Source organism: Leptonychotes weddellii, chromosome 7, assembly GCF_054177405.1.
Source record: "Leptonychotes weddellii isolate Sample4059 chromosome 7, ASM5417740v2, whole genome shotgun sequence".
NCBI lineage: Eukaryota > Metazoa > Chordata > Mammalia > Carnivora > Phocidae > Leptonychotes > Leptonychotes weddellii.
In genome coordinates this window covers 28029482-28049717 of record NC_138375.1, presented here as the reverse complement: position 1 = coordinate 28049717, position 20236 = coordinate 28029482, and the positions used below count along the sequence as shown (strand labels likewise).

Below are 20236 nucleotides of genomic sequence, written 5' to 3'. Positions count from 1 at the left end.
CTAGGAAATGATCCTTGATCTATCCTCCCTCATCATCCATCAACCACCAGAAGGTCTCATCTGTGGAACTATTATAGAAAGGCACGAGTGGGATGTACCCCCTACCCTATCCAACTTCTTGGAAGAAAAACAGCTCCGTAACTGTCAGGGACACTAGCTATAGATCTGGGTATGGGTATAGAAATCAGTTATGTGAATTGTGAAATATAATCATGATTCTGTTTGTTCAACTACTACAAATATCTAAAATTACATGTTTGGCAGTGTTTGGTAACCACCCTGATGGAGTTGGAAGGAACTGGGAGTTTCCTGAAGAAAGGGGCTTCATCAGGTAAGTAGGAGATGCTGATCCATAATTGCCCTCACGGGTAAGAATTCTCTATTTGGGGGGCAATATATCACATTTGATATTTTAAAGATTCACTTTTAGGTCTTAAAGTATGCTGCTATGATGTTGCTGCTTAAAGTATGATTGTGGGTGATACTGGCATTATTTCTAAGAAAACTTAATGGAAATGAAAATACTATTTTGTAAATGTATTCTCGTGAAAAACTAAATAGGACTCCAGAAAATTTTTTAGTCTGATACATCATAAAGCTTGGTTAGTTAAGAGACATCTATCACTTCCAGCTTCATATATATAAAATGGACCCAGCAATGGCGAAGCAAGATGTTGAGTGTTAGAGAACCACATGGAACGTTCACATTTTATAATTTCAGGGGATTCCTTATAATTACTTAATTATGAATTGCTTTCCTTTCAATGCCTGCTAAGTGAATTTCAGTGAGGGATAACATTATCCTTACTAGCTCTAAAAGAGTTTTTTGTTTGAACTAGATATTGATTGATTGATTGATGGATTAATTGATCAATTTTACACCTCCTACCCTCTCCTGGATATTGTAATTGTATTCACACTGTGTTCTAGAAATCATCAGAAACCAGACAGTGAGAGAACTTTCTGGATCTTTTACTTTTTCCCCCCATGGGCTTAGGGAGAATGTTGAATATGTGTTTGTTTAGATCACTGCTTTTATTCTCTTGGCTCGCATTTATGAGAATTAGCAAATATGAGTGAGGTAGTTAATGCTAAAGGATAGAGCATTAATACAATGGGGATAGTACTTGGAGAGAATTTGATGGGAACTTTTGGGACTTTTGAAAGCTATTTGCCAAACCTAATCTGAAATAAGTCTACAGTCCTATCTATATTTTAAATAGCATCTCTTACAGACAATATGTAGTTGGGACTCTTAAAAAACTTCAATCTGATAGTCTCTACATTTTAATTTGATAGAGAGTGTGTAGCACACTTTTGTTTAAGGCATTTATTGATATGGTTGGGTTTAGCCTACCGTTTTACTATATATTTTCTTTTTTGTTCCCTCTGGTTTATGTGAATATATTTTAGAATTCTATTTTAATTTGTCTTTGGTTTTTGTTATTCCTCTGTACGATTTTTTAGTGTTTGCTCTGTGAATTACAATATATAGACTAATTTTCAGTGTCTACTTTAGATAATATTGTACTATTTCACCTAATACGTGCACTTAACCGCACCACCTGTCCTTTACATTATAGTTGTAAAATGTATTATATCCACAACAAAATAAAACCTGCAATGTGATATGTATTTTAAAGAAATTAAGAGGACAAATGGTCTTTTATATTTACCCACATATTTACCTTGCTCAGTATTCTTCAGTCCTTCTCAAAGATCTACTTTTCCACTTGATCTCATTTCCTTAAGAACTGCCTTTAGCATTTTTGTTTTAGTGCAGATCCATTGGAGTACATTCTCTTGGTTTTATTTTAAAATGTCTATTTCATTTCATCCGTGAGGGATATTTTTGTTGGATATAGGATTTGGGGTTGATGATGTTTTTAACTCAACAATTTAAAGATGTTGTTCTATGGTTTTCTGGCCTCCATTGTTTCTGATATATCATCAGTTATTCAGATCACTGTATATATAATGTGTTGTTTGTCATTATTCATCCTGCCTGGCATTTGCAAATCTTCTTGAATTTGCAAATTTGTCCTTTACCATATGTGAGCAATTTTCAGTACTTCTTGAAATGTTTTTTCTGCCCCACTGTCTTTCTCATCTCTTTCTGAGACTCTAGTTACAAATATGCTAGACCTCTTCATATAGTCACAAATACCCATGTGGCTCTATTAATTTTTTTTAAGTGAGCTCCACACCCAGTGTGGGACTCTAACTCATGACTCTGAAATCAAGAGTCACATGCTCTGCCAACTGAGCCAGCCAGGTGCCCCTCTATTGTTTTAAATCTTTTCCCTCTGTGTTTTTCACACTAGATAATTTCTATTGAATTATCTTTAAGTTTGCTGACTTCTCTCCCACCATCTTCATTCTGCTATTAAATCTATCCAGCAAGTTTTGTTTAAAAGATGTATATTTCAGGGCGCCTGGGTGGCTCAGTCGGTTAAGCGACTGCCTTCGGCTCAGGTCATGATCCTGGAGTCCTGGGATCGAGTCCCGCATCGGGCTCCCTGCTCGGCAGGGAGTCTGCTTCTCCCTCTGACCCTCCCCCCTCTCATGTGCTCTCTCTCATTCTCTCTCTCTCAAATAAATAAATAAAATCTTTTAAAAAAAAAAGGTGTATATTTCAGTTCTAGAATTTTTATTTATTCTTTTTTAAATATTTTCTATTTCCTTACTGATACGTCCTATTTTTTAGTTCCTGTGGGCATATTTCTTTTACCTCATTGAGCGTTGTTATACTTGCTGCTTTTTTAAAGCATTGCTTGATTATTCCAGTATTTAGATAATTATGGAGTCAGTCTCCATTGATTGTTTCTCTTATGAGAACAGATCACATTTTCCTGGTTGGTTTGTTTGTTTACGTATTTATTTATTTATTTATTTATTTATTGAAGTGTTACCAAGTAATTTTGGATTGTAACCTGAACATTGTAAAGCTAATGTTATGAAGACTGGATTCTGTTATATTCTGCCAATGGCATTGGTTTTCTTTTTAAATGGACAATTCACATGGTTAAATGCAAGCTGCAAACTTGATGTTGCTTTCAGTAAATAGTAGCTCTAGTCAGAGTTCAGTTTTTTGGGGCTTAGCTGGGCTGCTTTGAGTTTCTCTTGCATAAGCACGTTTCAGATATTATGCATGATGTAGACTTTAAACTCTCTAGCTCTCTCTTTTCTGCAATTTCCTCCCTCACTTTCCAAAAGGTATGGTTGCCCCAAACTCTGACCTCTGGTTCTTTAAGCCAGAAATATTGTGTATTTTCTAACAGAGTTTTTAGACACCCCCCTGACTACACAGACTTGGGTCAGTCTCAGACTAAAGGTTATAAAATGTAGGAAACCGACTCTTTCCCTTCCTCCAAGTGTTGACACCCACCCCTCTCCACCCCGAAAATCTTTCTGCTGTTGGTTATTCTCCACTTCATTTAGATGTGGGTTTTTTAAAGTTACTTTTTCTAAAAAAAAATAATAAAAAATAAAAATACTTTTTCTCGTGCTTTATATTGTTATGTGAAGGAGGGTCAGTTTAAGAAGGAGTTACCCATCAATGACTAAAAGTGGCACTCCTGTAGTTGTATTTTCACCTGCTGAGTGACTAGCTTGTTGAGGGAAAGTTGTGTGAACTCCTTTCCTTTGCCATGTTAGATTTCTTTCCAATAAAATATTCTGGAAATAGTCCAGTTTTTAAAACAATTGAAATATACTTGCCTCTGACTTCAATCTGGAAATTGATGAAAACCTACTGAAATCATGTAAGGTCAATCTGTTGTCTTAAACATCACTTTAGAATGAAGATTTATATGTATCAATAGCACTATAATATAAAGGACAGAGTTTTAAGCAACAAAGAGGAATGGTCAAACTTACCTTTGTATTTCCTCTAAACTTTGTTCAAATGCCAAAAACAAATTTATTTGAGGGAGTTACAGTAAGCCATATCTTCATCTTCATGATTCCATTGTGTTTAATTTCACCTAGATTGAAATGAAAATTTCCCAAAGGCACTCACTTCTGTATTCAAGCTTCTCAGCTTCTCAAATGTCACCATCTTCATCCAGTTCTAACACAACAGCAATTATTTTGTCCATTACCAAATATCAGATGATGCTTAGTCACTTTGGAATAATGCTCAGGTACTTTCCACACACCCAAGGCATTTTAGGAGAAATGTTCGCTGAAATTCAATACAAAATAACCGTGCTAAACTAGAATAAGATGAAACACCCAAAAAGGAGAGAAATGTTATTCAGGTAATGTTATTAAATCTTGTAGCAAAAATAAAAAAAAGAACTTGTCTTCCTCAAAATTTTTGGAAAATGATGCCTAAAGATGAAGGTGTAAACTTTCTGAAAAAGAATGATAATAGACAATTTCTTTTGAAGCTCTCCCCTGTTCTTAGAAAGACAGAATGTTCTATGTGACTGGAAATTTAGGCTTACAAACGTTCATAGTTGCAGAATTGTAATACACACACGCAAACATACACACTCCAACACTCATTAGAAAAACATTGTGGGGAAAATGGGGGGATTCTAGGGGGAAAATAGGACATTGTAATAGCAGCAAACCAGCAACAGCCTAAAGATGTTCCAATAGAAGATGGAAAACTTTATGATTTATCCTTTCAAAAGAAAGAAATCTATCTGTAGGTATTGCTACGGAAATAATTATTTACCCAAGATATATACTTACGTGAAAAAAATAAAAGTCAGAAATGTGTATTTGGTATGTCTATGCACCTATTTAATTTGTTAATGTTTTTGAGATAGATACATAAGAATGTTTGAGTAGGATTATAAGAGATCGGTAACTGTGGTTTTTCTTGGGGAGAAGGTCTAAGAATGAGGTGTGGTGTGTAAGGGAGGCTTGTACTTTCATTTTAGACCTGTCTGTGTAGACTGGCTTTTTGTCATGAATGTTTTTATTTTTAAAAAGTAATAATTTTATTTTTATTTATTTTATTTAAGTTCAGGTTAACCAACATATAGTAGTACATCATTAGTTTTTGGTGTAGTGTTCAATTATTCATTAGTTGCGTATAACACCCAGTGCTCATCACATCATGTGCCCTCCTTAATGCCCACCACCCAGTTACCCCATTCTTCCACCCACCTCCCTTTTCACAACCTTCAGTTTGTTTTATGGAGTCATGAGTTTCTCAGGGTTTGACTTCCTCTCTGATTTCTTCCCATTCAGTTTTTCCTCCCTTCCCCTATGATCCTCTGTGCTATTTCTTATATGCCACATATGAGTGAAAACATATGATAATTGTCTTTCTCTGATTGACTTATTTCACTTAGTATAATACCCTCCAAATAATCCAGTCAAGAAATGGGCAGAAGACCTGAACAGACACTTCTCCAAAGAAGACATACAAATGGCCAAGAGACACATGAAAAAATGCTACACATCACTTGGCATCATGGAAATACAAATCAAAACCACGAGATACCACCTCACGCCAGTCAGAATGGCTAAAATTACCATTTAGGAAATGACAGATGTTGGTGAGGATGCGGAGAAAGGGGAACCTCCTCTTACACTGTTGGTGGGAATGCAAGCTGGTGCAGCCACTCTGGAAAACAGTATGGAGGTTCCTCAAGAAGTTGAAAATAGAGCTGCCCTATGACCCACCAATTGCACTACTAAGTATTTACCCAAGGGATACAAAACGTAGTAATCTGAAGGGGCACCTGCACCCCAATGTTTATAGCAGGAATGTCCACCATAAAAAGTAATAATTTTAAAAATCAAAGAATGCCCTACTTGACTGAGAAGGGACCTTATTTGTTATTTATTTTGGTTGTTACATGCAAGTTGTAATCAATTATAATCTCTCTAAGGACATAGAAGAAACCAAATTAATTGCCTCTGGGGAAGAGAACTAAGTGACTGAGGAACAGAGGGGAGAGTTTTGACTCTACCCTTTTGTATCTTTTGAATTTTTGTGTACATAAATATATTATTTAGTAAGAAAAATTAAAATTTTTAAAAGATTTTTATTTATTTGAGAGAGAGATAGCGACAGAGGTAGCGAGAGAGAGTACGAGCAGGGAGTACGAGAGGGAGAAGCAGGCTCCCCACCGAGCAGGGAGCCTGATGCAGGACTCGATCCCAGGACCCTGGGATCATGACCTGAGCTGAAGGCAGACGCTTAACTGACCGAGCCACCCGGGCGCCCAAGAAAAATTAAAATTTAAAATGCTATGATGACTCCCTCCCAAAAATGGGACACACTGATCTGAATGTAGTGTGTAATTGGGCCACGCTTGGCAACTGTGGGCTTTATCCATCACGAACAGACAGACCTGAGTTTCTAATCATAACTATTTGCTTATTTAAAATAGGGGGAAAATCCTACCAGGTCTTACTTATTATAGCAACACAATTGGCAATAACCAAGATGTTGTTATTTACTTACAATATTGGAAAGTTGGGAACAACTTACAGGTCTTACGTTATCTTCACCTAAGGTCCCCCTAGGCTGTGTGCAGGAGCACACACAGGTCTGATTTTCACTCAGGTCCTATCTGATGCCAGTCGGATGTTCTCCCCTCTTACAAGTGGTGCCTCTAGGATGGAGGCTGCTTCCCGGTGATAGCCATGCCTCGTGGACGCGGGGCTGCCCGAACTGCTGCAGTAGGAGAAGAGAGGGAGGGACGATGACGCAGACTGGCTTGAAAGCAAGACCAGGGCCACTTTCTCCCATATTCCATTGGCTAGACCTCAGCCACATGGTGCCAACCGAACCGCAAGGGAGGCTGGGACATGGAAGCATCCTGTGTCCAAGAAGAGGAAGCAGGAGCAGGAAGGCATGAAGACATTGTCTGGGCACAGAAGGAACTTGGTTAATAAATTAACGACGTACCTTTATAGTGAAGTATTCAGCCATGAGACATGAGGTTTCAAAGAGTATTTAATGACAGGAAAATGCTAGTGTTCAGTGAAGCGAGCAAGATACAGAATCTTATGTTACTAACTTCGGAAAACATAATATTTATATATGTGTATGCATGCTTATACAGATGAGAAGGAAATATAAAATAGGTTATTTGTGGTTATCTTTACACGGTAGGGTTATCAGTCATTTTTCTTATACTTTTGAAGAAATGACTGATTTTCCTCAGTTATCATATGAAAGAAAAGAAATATGTATAATCTAAAAAATATGTATAATCTAAAAAAAGGGGCTTTTTTTTTCCTAAGTGGAGAAGAAATCCTCAGAGCATCTGAAACCAGAGCTGACACTTCAAATTCCTTTATAAGTTGCTACAGACTATGAATTTGAACTCATGATGCTAGTAAGCCTTTTTTTTTCCCCTTGAATCAGCAGAGGGCAGCTCTCTGCTTTAGTGTTTAGTTTTCCTCATAGCATAGATGCTAGCCAAATCCCGTTTAACACATTAACTGTGGCCAGAATCGCATATTAGATTTATTGTGTTGGGAAGGAGAAGCCAAGTCTGAAACCTATCTTTGCCAATTACAATGCTTACCACATAGTATACATTTTGCTGAACCGAGCAAATCAGCAAACCAGGTCTGCCCTTTAGGTGGTTTTAATCTAAAGTGGACAGTATTCACATATTGACAGGCTCAGTCACAAAACTATGAGAACAGAGCAATCTACATGGTGAGCATTGTCCTTGTAGGAAGACAGCCACAATATATTTGGGAGAGAATGAGGGCTAGGCCAAGATGGTTGGATGTTTTGGTAGGAAAGGACTACATGAAAGTCATTTTTCCTTTGAGCAGGGAGATCTTGTGGATTAAAAAATAAATATTATTTTTTATTATCCATACAGGGCAAGGAACATTGAGAGAATAGAAATAAGACAAAATATAGATGTTCATTAAAAAACAAGGAAATCTGCTCAATGTGTATTTTTAACCCATTGTGTTGGAACCCATTGTGTTGGAAAATTTACAAGATTGATCATGTCCAGTGTTAATGAGAGTGTGGGGCAACAGTTAATTCTCAAATGCTGTTGGTGGGAGTATAAGTTGGTCAACCTTTATATTATCAAAAATTTAAATACATGTTTACTTTGGAGAAATTGAGCTTCTAAGAAGTCCCTTTGCCTCAGGTAACTCCCTCAGCAGAAATAAAGTGGGGGGGCGGGTTGTGGTGGTGGTGAGCCAGGCATCTGCTCTCCCGCTTCCGCTTTCATAACCTAACCTGTAAAAGATAACCATCCCTCTTAATCCCTTAGCAGGCCCGGTAAGGTCCAAAGCGGCTCAGTAAACCTCTCAGCTCATAGCGGACACGCTGGGGTGAGAGAGAGAGAGACAGAGACAGAGACCCAACCCCTGTAGAGCCCTCTAGTGACCACCAGCTGTCTAGAGAACAGGCTCCTTAAGGAATTTGTTGTCTTCCCACCTTGGCGCCAAAAGACAGGTCTGACCTCACAGATACTGATGCTTGGCCACCCACTCCCCACCCCCAGGTTCTGGTACTGGCCAGGAACAGCCCTCTAGCTCATCTTGGCCATAAATGAAGTCAGGGTGTTCCCCAGGTGGTGCAGCCCGGCATTCCTTCCCAGCAGTGGGCCAATGCAGACAGCCACGGAAGCTGGCCAAATCCCCCAAAGTGGTGTCTTGTGCAGACCCTCCGTAGAGCACAGGGAGACACTGGTAAAGCAATTCCCTGGAGCAACTTAGGTTTCTAACTACTTCCTTGAAACTGTGCAAATCAACCTTTGAAATGGCCGTGGGTTCTACAAGATTGAGCAAGTAAGCAGAGGGTTACCCTGGGAGGAAAGACTAGGGGGCCCAGAAGAGACCCTTCGTATTGCAGAGGGCTGCGTGTGAGCCAGCTGTCAGGATTGCCACCACATGCCCCTGTGTCATCTGCTGGGCCACCCGCAACTCTAAGCTACTTCTGTGCTTATTAGCGAAAAGTGGGTGCAGGACTTGGCAGGGAGCCAGAGCCTTTGTGTGAAGCCAAAAATGCCCTCTTCTCAGGCATGAGTTCCTGCATGCTGAGACGCACAAGTTGGTGAGAGAAGGCGACTTGAATTTCGCTCCCACCTACTCCACCCCGTTGGCTGGACACTTGGTGGAGCACACCACCTTGCAGTGTGTCAACCAGCCTTGAGTTTTTGCAATGCTGAAGGCTCCCAGCCAAGGGCAAGAGTGAGGGCTGAAATCTAGCCTTGCTCAGCTGGCCAAGTCAAGCTCTCTGTCAGTCTGGGGGGGAGGGGGTCAAAATGTGCATTATGGGCTAGTGGCCCCGGGTCTATCTTGTGTCACCCTGTCGTGACCCTGTAAGGTAGACAGAGATCAGTTTACTGGGAAGCTAATGGCACAGACTTTTCCAAGACCCAGGGAGAGGTTCAAATGGCTATATTTTGTCCTAAAACAGGCAAAAGTAAGATAATGTAACTGCATTCACTTAAAACTATTGTCATAGCCACTTTTGGAGACAGGTACAGTGATGCTAATACCTATTTTATAACGGAGACACAAAAAGGTTAGATAGCATTACTATTAAGTGGTAGAGCCTGGAATCGTTGCAAGCTAACTGAGGCCAATGTCAGAAACTCATGGACAACGTGTATATTGTTTCCAAGGCGACAAAGCTTCCAGAAGAATCCTACCAAGTCCTGTTCATTCTTGCCCCCAAATCTCCAAATGTCATAATAGATGTGAAACATCTTTAGATGTTGTTCTAGTCAGAGGAGCCGATAAGAGGAGAGAACAAATCATGGAGGTCAGAGCAGCAGACATAGTGGTCATCGTGAAGCCAGTCCTGCACATCCTGCTGCAGCTGGACCACACAGCCTTTGTCACCAAGGAGAGCGATATGTATGGTATAAGGGGCAGCCTAAGACAAACTGCTGAGGTTTACTTAAAACCTACATTTATCTCCTTCTCATTTACAGTCTAGAGGTGAGCGGTCTGGGTAGGGAGGGCAGCCCTGACATGGGAAATACCCAACTTCCAAGAACATTCCAGCTAACCCCTTTCTCCACCGGGTGGAAGGGGGAGAGAGACTCCCTTGGGTTCAGATATAATTGCCTATCTACCTGCTTGAGAAGCCAAGAAATTAGTCTCTCTTTAGGCACAGGTAAAAATCGGAGGTTTTTTCACTAAAAGGAAGAAGGGAAGATGGATATTGGGAGATCATTGGCTGTGCGTACCAATGCCCCGAGGCCATGGTTTGACTTGGAAGACTGTGAAGCCTGAGCTCTGTGAGCACAACGTGAGAATTAGTACGAATTGTAGGACAAAGAAAGTGAGCAGGAGAGAAGGCCCTGGCCAGGAGGTAATGAGGTGCAGGCTGTGTGGGACAGAGAACAAGGGGAGCCCAGACAGCGATGGCAGTGGTTTTGGGGACTTTTCCCACAGCTATGGGCTGTGATAGTTTGACAATAAGAAAATGCACAGGGCATTTGAGAGTGACTTCTGCTGACTCCCAAGAAGACTTGGGAGACCCAAGAAGAAGATCCTTGATTCAGGGAACAAGGAAAGGACAAGTTTAAAAAAAATGATAAAGAAGAGATAAATTAAGACTTTCTAGTCAATTCAGGGCAGACCAAGTTTATGAATCCCTTAGTGAGGAATGATTCACTATTACACAAGAACCCAAGGATGGTAACCACATCCTTCCCCTCCCCTTCCCAACCAACGTTCTGGAAAGAGGACTATTTTAGGCCTCATTGTTTCTACCTTATCTTTTCACCATTCCAATGTTTGTGGGGTTATGGTTATTGTCCAATTCAGTAGATTCTTTACATTTTGTATGGTGTTTTTCTGCATCATTTAATTTAAGTGATTAACGATTCACTTCTTCATATACCATCTTGCCATCATTTCTATGACCCCAGGTTCTCCCAATTCTCTGTAGCTTCTTCACCTTTTCATTCTCCTCCCTGAACTCTCCCTCCTCTCAGTGGTCTATTAGAAAGAGTGGAATGACTCACTCAAGTCCCATTACAGCCTCCTTCTAGGTTGTAAAGGCTGGAAAGCTACAAAGTTACATATCCCAAACTTCCCTGCAGCTCGGACTCCAGACATGTTTTAGATTCTGTCAAACAGATGGACTCACATGAAAACATGGGCAGAGACAGAGGGAATCAAGGAAGCTTGGAGTGGGGAAGACTGATTTGGAAGAGGTCAATGTATCAAAAGGAATACATCTATTTTTAAACAGATTATTCAGAAAGGGCTTATTCCAAAGTCTTCATGGTTTTGTCTGAAGCAATTATATGTTTTAGCAGAATCCCTGGTAAAGGTTGGTGGGAGACTTCTGAATCAAGAAAACACCTGCCTTGGAGGTGAGAACAGCCCATGCCTAGGAACACAGAGTCATGGGAGACCTACAGCCCTGGACTTAGTGTGAGACAAGGGTAAATATATGTAGGTTAAAGACCCCTTAATATGCACCCAAGTTTTGTTTCTTTACCTTTCCAAGGATTGAATGTGTCACCCACCAAAAGGGTGACTTTGTTTTGCAAACTGGCAGTCATTCAACGATATGCAGGCCATGCTCATTTTTGCAGGTGGCCTTGGAAGCAGCATCAGCACAGAGGAGATGCCCCACAGGCCGTGTCCGGAGACCAAGAGAAATAGTCTAAGCTCAACTGTCTAGAAACTATGACCATCGAAACCACTACAACTCCCTAGCCTCTTACCTAAGGGGTCTAATCTTTTTTTTTTTTAACTTTGTATTATGAAAAATTTCAAACCTATACAGAAGTAACAAAAGGTAGTATAAGGAGCCCACATAGTCATCACTCAACTTAAACAATGATATATTCCTGGCCAATGTTACACCATCTGTATGATTATCTAATTTCCTTCATTCCACGGGACAATTTTGAAGCAAATCTGAAACATCCTATCATTTCATCTGTAAAGATCTCATCTCTAAAAGAAATGGATAGTTTAAAAAATCCAATATCATTATCAGGGTCAATATCATATATTAAATAAGTGCAATGTATACATTTCTATTAAAGAGAAAATTCAGTTATTTCTTGGTGTAAGACACAGTTTACAACTGTTTCAAATAATTACAATAAATAGTCCTCTTTGGGTGTCAGAATGTGGAAACCACAGAGACATTGATCTATAAAACCTGTCACTTTAGCTATTCACTTTAATTGGAACAGTTTGATTCTATATATTTTAAAGAAATTAAAAACGAGATTTTCACATTCTGCTCCGTTGCCAGTTTGTTAAATGCTTCCTGTTACTGCTCTTGAATAACTTTCTGGGGAATTATCCGTCTTTACAAAATTGTTTTTCTTAATGTCTGTGTTAAAATTTCCTTTGAACTTCATTCTTCCTTTGTACAGAAAGAAACATTTTCAAAGTGGTTTCACCAACCCGCTGTCAAACTTCAGGATCAGTTGCTATATTAGTCTATCATTGCCTCTCTGACAAGTGTCCGATGCTTAAATTCCAAGACATTTAATATTGTAACCAAGTGGCTTATTGAAAATAAGAGAGTGGTGTGTGTGAGCATATAGTTAGAGATTCCATTTTAGCTCTAAGCATTGGTGGCTTGCTTGCCCTCTAGTTCAATAAATCATCAACACCACCAAACTTTCACTGCCATGTGGTACTTTCTTGTTTTTCTTTACAATTATTTGGCTCTTTTTGCAATAGCCTCTCAGGAACTAAGAAGTTGGTATGTGCCTTTACAACGAAGAAATATGTTTCTTAGAACTGCTTTCTGAATCTTTTCCACCTAGCTTGGCTACTCTAACACCATATGCCTTCTGCCATATGTAATTCTTTGTTGTGGTCCATTCAGGCTGTTATAAAAGAACACCATAGACTAGGTGGCTTATAAGCAACAGAACTTTATTTCTCATAGTTCTGGAGGCTGGAAAGTTCAAGATCAAAGTGCTGGTAGGTTCAGGATCAAACTCTCTGGTGAGAGTCGTTTCCTGGTTCATTAGATGGCTGTATCCTCACCAAAACCTCACATGACAGAAGGGACAAGGAAGCTCTCTGTGGCATCTTTTATAAGGGCACTAACCTCACGAAGAAGGCTCCCCACTCACGACCCAGTCGCCTCCCAGATGTCCCACCTCCTAATATCATCACGTTGGGAATTAGGTTTCAAAGTCTGAGGATTGAATGGTAATAATGTATCCTGACTTTGGTGGTTGCACTGGGAAAATGCCCTTGTTTATAGGAAACATACTAAAGAATTTGGTGGTAATGGGGCTTTAGGTTGACCATTTACTCTCAAATGGCTCAGGAAAAAAAATATTCTTTCTGTACCTATAAATTTTCTGTTCAGTTTGCGATTGTTTCAAAAATTTTTCAAATTATGAACATTCATCCTTGTCTCACCTTAAACTATATTGTGCACAACCAGTGGTTTGTGAACAGTCCTTTGGTGAACACTAGCCTGGATGGGCTCTGAGGAAACCATGCGAAGATTGTCTTTGAACTTTGTCTCTTTATAGATCTGAACATGAACTGGTTCCTCATCCTCTGGCTTCCAGTTGGGTTCAGCCAGTGGGAGAGGCTGGTTGGAGATGGGATGAGGGATAGTTAACCTGGCCCTGGGTTGGCGTGACTGTGACCTTGCACCGAAGGCCATTGCTCATGCTCGGGAGCCCTCACTGACAGCTGTCTCTAGATTCTAGTAATTTTTCTCCATCTCTCTGCCCCTTCTGACTTCTAGCTTCTGTGGTTAGCCCCTAGATGTTTTATCACTCCATGTCATTTCCTCTTACCTTGTCCACACCTTTTTGAATAATGTGTTCATTACACTCCTTTCAAGTTATCAATGTATTTTCTAATATTCAAGTACATTAAATATCTCTGGAAGGATACACAAGAAACAAGTAATGGTTTCTATGGGTGGGAAAAAATTGTTCACTGTATACTCTTTTTTTTTTTTTTTAAGATTTTATTTATTTATTTGAGAGAGAGAGAATGAGAGAGAGCAAGCACATGAGAGGGGGGAGGGTCAGAGGGAGAAGCAGACTCCCTGCCGAGCAGGGAGCCCGATGCGGGACTCGATCCCGGGACTCCGGGATCATGACCTGAGCCGAAGGCAGTCGCTTAACCAACTGAGCCACCCAGGCGCCCCTTCACTGTATACTCTTAGAAGTCTTTGACTTTTGAATGACGTAGACGCATTAGCTACATACATACAGTTAACCCTTGAACAACCCCCCACACAAACATATATGATCCCTGTGTATAACTTTTGACTCCCTCAAAACTTAACTACTAATAGCCTACTGTTGACTGGAAGCCTTAGCAAAGCAGTCGATTAACACATATGTTGTATGTTATATATTATTATATACTGTATTCTTATAATAAAGTAATCTAGAGAAAAGAAAATGTTATTAAAAATCCTAAGGAAGAAGAAATACATTTACAGTATTGTACTATATTTATCAAAAAAATCTGATGTAAGTGAACATGCACAGTTCAAACTCATGTTGTTCAAGGGTCAAATGGGTGTGTGTGTGTGTGTGTGTGTATGTCACATATATACATATATATGTATAATATGCATATATATGTGTGTTTAATATGCATATATATACAAAAAATATATATATATACACAAACAATAAAATGCAGTAATGTCTGATACAACTATTTTTTGTGTATTTATCCTAATATGAAAACTTTTACTTTGGCACTTCTTTAGCTTTTCATGCTTTTTGTAGGATTACTAGGACCTCTGTATTTCAGGAGGGAATTAAAATTTTTTTATTAGTATCAATGATAATGAAATATAGGCTTTCTTGAGGAATGAAAATATTTGAAGTTGGACATCTAAGCTTAAACCATGAAGTAAAAGTGAACTTGACTTTAAAAAATAATTGGTTCCTCACATGACCTAAATTGATATTTGGTTATTGTATATAAATCAATTTCTTATCCTGAGGACATGTTTAACTTATAAATTGAGGGACGGTCTGGAGAGCAAGCAGGTATGTCATCAGCATGGGGGGGCGTGTCTGTGCTCGTTTTATAGGAGTTGGAAAATAGCCTCTTCAGGTCTTTCAACTTGGCTTTTTTTTTTTTTTTAAAGATTTTATTTATTTATTTGACAGAGAGATAGAGAGACAGCACAAGTAGGCAGAGTGGCAGGCAGAGGGAGAGGGAGAAGCAGGCTTCCCGCCGAGCAGGGAGCCCGATGCGGGGCTCGATCCCAGGATCCTGGGATCATGACCTGAGCCGAAGGCAGCCGCTTAGCCGACTGAGCCACCCAGGCGCTCCTCAACTTTGCTTTTTAAGAAAGGATACATTATTGTCATATATATGCTTTAATTTGGTGGTAGTTCTACATTCAAGTAGCCTATAGAAACCTCCCCTTTCTACCCCCTCAAAAGGTCTGTGGGTCACAGAAAGATCTGAGCATTCTTGCAGTGGCAGGGGTTAGGGGTTAATTGTTCAATCCAGTGTTTCCCAGATTTGTTGGTCTACAGCCCCTTTCTCAAATCCACATGTTAATATCGTAAGGAATACAGTTTAATAAGCTTATTTGATTGTGATTGGACTTTCTTCAGGAATGCAATCTCCAATTATGGCATTGTTCTTAGAAGGAAATACGATGCCCTTTATGAGAAGGATTCCAAGAACTGATTGACTGTGGCAAAGACAGGGTCTGCCTCTACATGCCTGGCTGAGCACTATAGAATGGAAACAAAACAAAACACACCTCAACTAGGAAGAGGGAAAAACAGAAGGGAGGAGGTGGAGGCTGTTTGGAACCACGTTTGGAAGATGCAGTAAGCCTCATGGGAATTACAAGAGCCCAAATGGGATACAGTTTGTTTTTAAGTAAAAAGGCACAGAGCAGGTGAAGCCTCTATCCCCAGGAGGCTGGTTGGAGGAAAAGGAGGCACATTACAGAACAGGTGGGGCAGGCAACTAGGCTGGGGTTCAAATGGATGGAAACAACTGGCTTCCACCTAAACAGGCTGCGTCTGGAGCAGCCTGGCACCAGGAGCCTCAGATCTTGCAGGGACTCCGAATGAGGAGGAACCAGCCCGCCTGCGGGGACAGGGATGAAAACTGAAAATATGAGTTAGGTGTTGAGCTGTCAGTCACAGTCAGATGACTCAAAGTGGATCTGTACTGTCTCCGTCTGTGTCTCCTTTGTTTGGTGAGCTGTTCCGATGCTGGGCTAACTTCACCCTCTGAGATAGAAACTGTCATAAGCTACTTCCCCCTGGCAGTGGCCTGAGGTCAAGGGTGACGGGCCAACTGGGGAAGACAGGGTGGTCTTCTGATTCTGAGGTGACCCTCTCAAGACGAGAAAAAAGTGCACTTTATCTTTACCCAGGTCTCTTAGGCGGCGAGGAAGGTGAGTTGTGGGGACCATGAAGTTCCCAGCAACTCAGCAAACCTCACCACATAGGCTGAGGCAGATGGTGAGGATCTCCTGTCCATGTGCCAAGCATTCCTCCCTTTTGAAGTTTTTTTTCTCCCATCCAAGTACTAACCAGGCCCGACCCTGCTTAGCTTCCGAGATCAGACGAGATCAGGCGCGTTCAGGGTGGTATGGCCGTAGACTGAAGTTTTTTTTCTTAAGTATTAAAGAGATACAAAAGAACATTTTAAAAAATAAACACAGTAACAAAATTACAGTAATAAGAACAGACAAACGGTTGCTAGGGATTAGGGCTGGGGGGAGGGTATGACTATCAAGTTTATTTGTGATGATGGAGAAGTTCTGTATCTTGACTGTGGTGGCCGTTACAGTAATCTGTGCCTGCGATAAAACTTCTTGGAAGTACGCACACATGCACACTCACACTCACAAACAGTCCATGTAAAAAAACAGTGAAATCTGAATAAGGTCTGCAGTTTAGTTCATAGTGTGGCACCAAGGTCAACTTTCTGGTTTTGATCATTGAACTATACTAATCACTGGGGGAAGCTAGATGGAGGATACATGGGCATGCACTATGCTCTTTTTAAAATTTCTATGTGAATATAAAACTATTTCAAAATAAAAATATTTTTAAAATGTGGGTAGTTTAAATGATAATCACACGATAGTAGTCCATTACCAACTGCCCAGCTTAAGAAAAACCATTACCATTATTTGCCAACCTTCAGTGCGGTCCTTCCTGACTCTCTGGCAGAGAGAACTGCTATCTGGATTTTTGTATTCATCATCCCTTTGCTTTTCTCTATAGCTTTATCTCGTATACTTACATCCCCACAGAACATACTGTGTAGTTTTGCATGTTCTTGAATGTTATGTAAATGAAGTCATTCTGCCTATATTCTGCTACTTGTTTTTACACTCAACGAGTTTTCTTTCTGAATTCCATCCATGATGAGTGCAGCTTTTTGATTTGTTCATTGATGTATTCATTGTGAATATGCCACAGTTTATTTATCCATCCTTTTGTTTATTAACATTCAGTCTGTTATCAGAGTTCTTTCCCCAGTTACAAACAAACAGTGCTGCTATGAAACATTCTTCCAAATGTCTCCTAGTTCACAGCGCACGAGTTTCCCAAGGGACTATACCTTGGAGTGGAATTACTGAGTCAGAGAGTTTATCCATTCTTCCAACTTACTAGATGGTGCCAAATTATCTTCCAAAGTGGAACTCTTGCTGTGCATTCTCAGTGACATTGGTTATTATCAGGATTCTTACTGCTTCTGGGCATGGTATCTGATCATTGTGGTTTTAATTTGTATTTTTTTTCTAATTTCTAATAAAATTGCTCAAAATAATATATTATTGCCTATTTCTTTCTCTTCTGAGAAATACACATTTAACACTTTTGCCCATTTATCAGTTAAGTTGTCTTTCTCTTATTGATTTATGGGGATTCTTTATTCTGGAGGTTAATCCTTTGTGTTGCAAATACCTTCTTCCAGTTTCTGCCTTACCTTTTTACTTTCTTTATTGTGTCTTTTAAGGAAATAAACTCTTAATTTTAATATAGTTGATCTCATCTTAAGAATCATTTATAGTACATATTTTTTCAAAGAAAACCAGAAAATCCTAAAGTTATACCAGTATATTAATCTTTGATAAATTTTATAGTTCTACTCTTATATTTAAGTTTTTAATATACCAGAAGTTGTAGTGTGAGGGTTTCAATTTTATTTTTTAAACATATGGGTAATTTATTTTCCCCATACCCATATACTGAAAAAATATTTCCCCCAGGCAGCTGCAATGTCAGTTTTAGAAAAAAACAGTCCCATCTCTCTGCAAATGTAGACCTGTTTCTGGGCTCTATATTCTGCTGTACTAGTCCATCTACACTTTTCCCCACCAATACCATGCTATCTTAATTGCTTTAGCCCTAGAATAATTTTAATATCTGGAAGTCAAATTCTCCCATGTGGTTCTTCTTCTTTTTGAGTGTCTTCTCTATTCTCGGTCCTTTGCTCTTTCATACATATTTTGGAATCAGCTTGCCAAGTTTCCCCAAAAGCCCAGGGGAATTTTGATTGGAATTATACTGAATTCAGAAAATCATGTTATCTTCAAGTGTATGTGCATATGTACTTGACCATATTTTGCAGCCAAATAGATCATTTGTACAGCGTTATATTTCATTAGATCCCTGGGGCATATCAGAGGCAGGAAGTTGGTTTGGTATGAAGGTTCTTTCCTGGCTCCAGTATATCACTATAAGGTAATGATAAGGAAGGAGATCCTGGGCTCAAATTACCATGAACGGAGTTTTCACTTGTAAAGGGCTGTTCCCTAAGTCCAAAGATCTCAGGGATTGTAATTGCTATTACATACGTATGTCATTATAAACGGATGAAGATGGTATTTCTGGGTATGCCTCGAATGAACACTGCAGCTAGACTTGGAAGCAAATGCTAAATGATAATAGCAGCCAAAAAAGCCCTTTACATCTGTCCATGTCTTCCCAACCATAAGGAGTTTGTAAGAATTTTTCATCAAGGACTATCGACCCGATTCAGATGAGAATGTGTGATCATGCAGGATGAGTATAAAAAAATAGGAAGAGAGTAGATGACCCTGTTGCTCGATCAAGTTAATATTCATAATCTTTGCTCTGCAATTCAATTAGAGCTACATTAAAAAGCCACATGAAGCCTAAGATACGAGACATCTGAAACTTGTCATGCATTTTCCCCACCACCAATGCCCGAGCACAACCTCATTTGGCTTGGTCAGTGAAGCTCGAGGACGCACTACGCTCTGGCTTCAGCTTGAAAAGTCTTGTATGTTGATGTGTATCCCATGACTTCTAAAGATAAAGTGCTGTTTCACTGGCATTACTCAATTGTGTCAAAGGCTTTCCGGTAAATTCTTCAGGCCTGCACCTTGCGGGAAAAGACATCAGTTTGCCACTTCCTATGAAATGGGCTGTCTGTAATGTTGCGTTGTAATCTGATTCTTGTGAGGCACTGATGGATGACAATACTAGACCAGGTCCAATGACAGCACACAGAGGCGGACCCCGCAGAGATGCTCCAAAAGTTAAGGCTTACTGCCATTTGGCTGTAGTGTCAATTCAGTGGACAAGCAATATCTGCCTCCAAATTACCACTTTTCAAATTGTCTAGGTGTTTAATACAAAAGCACAAAACAGTGTCTAGTCGCTTAGGGGCATGGAGTGGCTAGGCAGGATCCTTGCACTTAAGAAACTTCAAATCTAATAGATAAAGCATGAAAGAGAGCCTTATTGTGATCAGACTGTTCAGGAATGTTCACTGAATCAACCAGAGACAGTGCTGGGGTTTGCAGAACGATCGTAAAGGCAAATGAAAAGAAACCGCGCTGATTGTCAATCCTCTAATGGCATTAATTGAGCATTCATTTGAGATAGATTGGTGGTCTTCAGACTTTTTTGCATGCTTCCTCCTAAAAGAATTTTTTAAGGCTGCATATTTCCTCCTGTTTCTGCTGTCAGTATGGGAATATCCAAAGAATTTGCCACTGAGGGGGGCTACACACAGTTGGCAAGGCTAGTTAACAAAAACCTTCAGATGCAAAAGAAAACCACAATTGGTTTATTAGAGTGCAAGGAAATTTAGGTGTGTTTCTTTAAACTCTGAGATAATTAAACACTAGTTAATATTTATGAAGCGCCTGCCATATGCCAGGCCTTATCCTAAGCGTTTTATATGGTTTATCTCATTTAATCTTCACCCTGTGGAAACATCAGGTACTAGAATGATCTTTTTTTGTACAGAGAACTGAGGCGAGGCTTAAATTAAAAGAAGCAAACATGGAACCTAGGCATTTGGTTCCAGAGTCCATGGTCATACCCCCTATGCT

At 39.8% G+C, this 20236-nt stretch overlaps 1 long non-coding RNA gene across 1 annotated transcript in view; it reads left to right on the top strand.

The window, feature by feature from the left end:
• Positions 1-20236, top strand: part of LOC115944066 (uncharacterized) — a 114195-nt gene that overhangs the window by 4971 nt on the left and 88988 nt on the right. The window contains exon 3 of the long non-coding RNA XR_014146888.1: positions 265-331. This is a non-coding gene — a long non-coding RNA (uncharacterized LOC115944066). The remainder of the gene's footprint in view (positions 1-264; positions 332-20236) is intronic.